General features: G+C 46.9%; 1 protein-coding gene and 1 pseudogene across 3 annotated transcripts in view; both read left to right on the plus strand.

Moving 5' to 3' along the window:
- Positions 1 to 5743, plus strand: part of ZNF496 (zinc finger protein 496) — a 60701-nt gene that overhangs the window by 43249 nt on the left and 11709 nt on the right. The window lies entirely within an intron of this gene.
- On the plus strand, positions 2803 to 4611 carry LOC102762860 (annotated as a pseudogene).

Below are 5743 nucleotides of genomic sequence, written 5' to 3' on the forward strand. Positions count from 1 at the left end.
AGGGCCCCCCCCCCTTCCCCCCGAGTGCACAAATTTTTGGCCACCGGGCCTCTAGTATATAATAAAAACGTAATCTAAGTGTCCGACCATTCTTCTGACCATTCCACCAGTTGCCATGACACACACTGACCACCAGGGGGCAGACACTTCAACCGGTAGGTTAGCTTGCTGCTGGGGTCCAGCCAATCGGGACCCGGTGAGACGGGCCAGACATACCCTGGAGCCCTCCTGCAGCCCCTCCCCGGCCGGCGGCCCTGACCGCCCCTGATTGCCGGCCAGGCCAAGGGACTCCACTTGTGCAGTGCACCGGGCCTCTAGTGTAAACATAAGACTGTTGGATTTCACTTGTATACCTGATGATTGACATTTAAAGACACGTTTAAGAAGATTTCTAGGGTCCATTAGAAAGCTTTGACCCAGCAATTTCCAATCTTGACTTCTTGTCATGGTCACCTTTGGAAGTCTTCATAATTCTTTACCTTGATAAAGTAATACTATTTCATAGTTCAAAAGATACTAAATGTTATTGTTGAACCCATGCTAAATTTTTCTGATGTTATAGAGCAGTTTCTAGACCACGGCTTTATTGACATTTTGGTTGACAGTTCTTTGTCACGTGGAGCTGTCCTGGGCACTGTGGGGTGTTGAGCAGTGTCCCTGGCCTCCATCCCTGTGATGTCTGTAGTACCCATCCCAGTAGTGACAGTGTCTCCAGGCATTGCCACATACCCTCTGGGTGTAGAGTCACAGTGCCATAGAAATTGTGCTGATGTGGAAGAATAACCTTTTTCTTAGAAGATTCATGCAGGCACTTAATTGGAGCAACAGAGCGTGATGCCTTAAGTCCCCAGTGACCCAGGGGATGAGGGAACATGCCCACCCATCATATATGAGAGACAGGGGAAATGTGACAGATAGGCAAGATGTTAACTTAGTAAATCTAGTTGAAGGGCTCTGGGCCCTTTATGCTCATTGTTCTACTCTCTGCTGTCTCTGGGTTAATGTGAAAACAACTGTGTACGTAGGGGAGGAAGAGTCCAAAGGATATTTGTTGAAAACTGTCCTTTCCCAGCCTGTTCCCCACACACACACCTGATCCTAGCCCCAGAGCAACCATCCAGGTAACTGGTGATCATATAGAGCAGCAGTTCTCAACCTGTGGGTCGCGACCCCTTTGGGGGTTGAACTACCCTTTCACAGGGGTGGCCTAAGACCATCGGAAAACACATATATATATATAATTACATATGTTTTTGTGATTAATCACTATGCTTTAATTTTGTTCAATTTGTAACAATGAAATTGGGGGTCACCACAATATGAGGAACTGTATTAAAGGGTCGTGGTATTAGGAAGGTTGAGAACCACTGATGTAGAGCCACAATTTTTAGCCTTTCTCATCTCATGAAACACATTTTTTGTCAATCTGACAAAAAAAATAGGTATAAATTTTCTTCATTCACACCTGCCAATATCTAGTGAATGTACATGCAGGCAGTTCCTGCAACCATATATACACGTACAGTGTGACATACTTAGTGGAGATATGCTGTGTGTTTGTTCTTCTGGGATTAGACAGTATGACCAGAAATGTCAGCTAGACCAGGAGTTCTCCATGTTCTCCCATGTTCTTTCAAATAATCAAGGTTCCAGATTATTTCAAACAAAGTGAATAATTTTTTAGTGCATTTATTGTTATCAGTTTATTGTCATATTAATATTTATAGGAAGTTTGAGACCCAAATAACTTCATGCTTCAATGGGCAAATATCTATTTCCATTTTGTAAAGGACTTCTTTATTTTTATGGCCTTCTCATATAATATGGATATGTCACCATTTTTAAAATTAAAATTAATTTGCCCTAGCTGGTTTGGCTCAGTGGATAGAGCATTGGCCTGTGGACTGAAGGGTCCCAGATTCGGTTCTGGTCAAGGGCAAATGCCCAGGTTGTGGGCTCGATCCCCAGTAGGTGGAATGCAGGAGGTAGCTGATCGATGATTCTCATCATTGATGTTTCTACCTCTCTCTCCCTCTTCCTTCCTCTCTGAAATAAATAAAAATATATTTTAAGCTCTCTGCCCTGGGTTGCCACAGTCTCTGCTGCGTTTGGGCTCAGTAGCCTGAAGAAAAAAAGAAAAAATCAAAAAAACAAAACCAATAAAACCTCGAAAACGCTTTAAAATCTGGAAAAGGAAAAAAAGAGAGAAAGAAAAAGTGGATCCTCTTCGAAACTACAGGGAAGTCACTTATGCACGCTTCTGGCCTGCCTGCCGCCTCCACTGCACCTGGGCATCAGTGGTGAGCCACGTGGGTCCACGCCCCAGCCTCATGGCAGCCCCACACTGTCCTCCCTGAGCACCACGTGTCCGTGCTGCCCATGGCAGCCCGTGTGAAGGCAGCTGTGCGCTCGGCCCCCCAGGCTTGCAAACTGACAAATATTTTGCATCCCTCTTCTGCAGCTGTAATCTTAGAGTGTCAGTAGCCCGGGGCCTATATTTAAAGAGAAACACGTATCCCAGAGGCTGTGTGGGCACCATTTTGCTGGCCCTTTAAGAATTTTTGTAATTTGGAGGAAAGTCCCCATTTTAATACATTTATTTTGGAAATTTGGAGCCGAAAATTACAAGCTCCCAGGGAGAGCCATATTGTTTTTGAGAGCCTTTTGTCTGCGGTCCTGTAGTCTCGAGTGAGCCACTCCAAACTTCAGGGTCCCTCCTGCTCTGCCACCTGTGAGCCGGTTGCGCGCTGCTTGGGGAAGAACCCCTTTTATCCTTTGTGGGCCCTGTAAGAAGTCCTGGCAGGGCATGGGGTCCTGGGGGCTGGGGAGATGAATGCTGCCACCAGCAGCTACCCCATGGCCTCCCTGTATGTGGGTAACTTGCACGGGGATGTCACTGAGGCCATGCTGTATGAAAAGTTAAGCCCACGTGATCTCACTCATTTATGGGTAATAAAGAACATTACAAACTGTTGAACAAAAATAGACAGGCAAAGAAGCATCAAACAGACTGTCAAGCTACAGCGGGAAGGTAGGGGAGGGCTGGGGAGTGGGGTAAGAGATCAACCAAAGGACTTGTATGCATGCATATAAGCACAACCAACAGACGCAAGACACAGGGGTGGAGGGACGAGGGCAAGTGTCAGGGGTTAGGGATGGCCGGGAGGAGGTCAGTGGGGGAAAATAAAAAGGAGACATATGTACTACTATTTGTAATACCTTAAACAATAAAATATTTTTTTTTTTAAAAAAAAGGGGCCTGGCTTCCACCGGGGTCTGCCACAATGGGATCACCTGCTGCTCACTGAGTTATGCCTTCGCCAACTTCCAGCAGCTGGCTGGTGCTGAGCGGGCCTTGAATACTGTGAACTTCGATGTGATTAAGGGAAAGCCAATCCGAATCATGTGATCTCAAAGGTATCCCTCTTTGAGAAAAGCTGGTGTGGGAAACGTCTTCATCAAGAACCTGGAAAAATCTATAGATAACAAGGCACGTTATGATACTTTTTCTGCTTTGGGGAACATCCTGACCTGCAAGGTGGTGTGTGACAAGAATGGCTCTAAGGGTTATGCTTTCATTCTCTTCGAGACCCAAGAGGCTGCAGAGAAGGCCATCGATAAGGTGAACGGCATGTTCCTCAATGGCCACAAAGTGTTTGTGGGCAGATTCAAGTCTCAAAAAGAATGGGAAGCCGAACTTGGGGCCAAAGCCAAGGAGTTGACTAATACATATATCAAAAACTTTGGGAAAGAGGTGGATGCTTCTGAAAGAGCTGCTCAGCCAATTTGGTAAGACCTTAAGTGTCAAGGTGATGGGAAATCCAAAGACTTTGGCTTTGGGAGTTAAAAAACATGAGGATAGCTCTAGCTGGTTTGGTTCAGTGGATAGAGTGTCAGCCTACGGACTAAAGGGTCTAGGTTTGATTCCGGTAAAGGGCACATGCTCAGGTTGCAGGCTCAATCCCCAGTGGGCACAGGAGGCAGCTGATCAATGATTATTTTTCATCATTAATGTTTCTCTCTCCTCTCCCATTCCTCTCTGAAGTCAATAAAAATATATTTAAAAAGCATACACACACGAGGATGCCAATATGGCTGTGAAGAGATGAATGGAAAAGAAATCAGTGGGAAAGTCATTTTTGTAGGCTGTGCACAGAAAAAAGTGGAATAGCAGGCCAAGTTAAAACAGAAATTTGAACAGCTGAAGCAAGAGAGAATTAGTCAATATCAGGGGTGAATCTCTACATTAAGAACTTGGATAACACCATTGCCAATGAGAAGTTATGGAAAGTTTTCTCCTTTCGGATCCATCACCAGCTCTAAGGTAATGCTGCAGGATGGGAGAAGCAAGAGGTTTGACTTTGTTTGCTTCTCATCTCCTGAAGAGGCCACCAAAGCAGTCACTGTGATGAATGGATGCATCATGGGTTCCAAGCCACTGTATATGCGGAGGGTGGCCGGAATGAGAGCACTCCCTGCCAATGCCATCTTAAATCAGTTCCAGCCTGCAGCTGGTGGCTACTTCGTGCCAGCAGTTCCACAGGCTCAGAGAAGGCCTCCATATTACATACCTAACCAGTTAGCACAGCTGTGACCTAGTCCATGCTGGCAGCAAGGCTTGCCAAGTGCTATACACCAGTCTGAGCCTTGTCCAACTCTTCGCCATCTGGCTCCAATTGGTAATGATCCGGCCTCTCGTGGCGTCCCTACTACTACTCAGAGAGTCGGGTCTGAGTGCCCAGACTGCTTGGCAATGGACTTTGGTGGGTCTGGTGCCACCCAGCAAGGGCTGACTGACAGCTGCCAGTCTGAAGGTGTTCCCACAGCCGTGCAGAACTGAGCACCTCGCTCCGCTGTGGCTGCAGCTGCTCCTCGGGCTGTTGCACCAAGTATGCCTCCAGTGTCTGCAGCCCTCTCCTTGCCATACCACCTTTGCAGGCACCTCAGCTTGTGGTCCATATGCAGGGGCAGGAGCCCCTGACCACCTCCATGTTGGCCGCAGCACCACCCCCCTTCCCCTGCAGGCACCCCAGCCTGCGGTCCATGTGCAGGGGCAGGAGCCCCTGACCGCCTCCATGCTGGCCGCAGCACCCCCCCAGGAACAGAAGCAGATGCTGGGCGAACGTTTGTTCATTCTCATCCAAACCATGCATTCAAACCTGGCTGGAAAGATGACGGGAATGATCAACAACTCTGAGCTGCTGCACATCCTGGAGTCCCCCAAGTCTCTCTGCTCTGAGGTGGATGAAGCTGTGGCGGTTCTACAGGCTCATCATGCCAAGAAAGAAGCTGCCCTGGTGGGCATTGTTGCTGCTGCTACCTCTTAGGCAAGGAAAAAACGGTTCAGAAGCCAAATAACCCGTCATGAAATTCAGCTCAAGGTTTGAAGATTTCCTAGCTTGCCCTATGGACCTCAACACTAAGAACCACAAATTGCAAATTTAATAGGTCGTTTAGTACCAAAAGGTCAATTATGAAGCACGGAAAATTTTTTAGTTAAAGAATGTATTCTCTGGGTTCTGCTACAGCTCAGGCAGTGTTAACTTTTTTTTTTCCCTGTTGTGAGTTTTGATCCTCCCCTCCTCCTCCCCGCCCCCCGAAATTGGTTTTATTTGATGTATCCAAGTCTTAAGTTTCTCAATAAAAAAAAAAAAGGAGAAACTAAGATTGCGGGATAGGGAAACACCGAAATTGCTGCCTCCTACAACAACTTCAAAACACAATAAAAGGCAAGAAAGGACAG

This window comes from Myotis davidii, unplaced genomic scaffold, assembly GCF_000327345.1.
Source record: "Myotis davidii unplaced genomic scaffold, ASM32734v1 scaffold1687, whole genome shotgun sequence".
NCBI classification, from domain to species: domain Eukaryota; kingdom Metazoa; phylum Chordata; class Mammalia; order Chiroptera; family Vespertilionidae; genus Myotis; species Myotis davidii.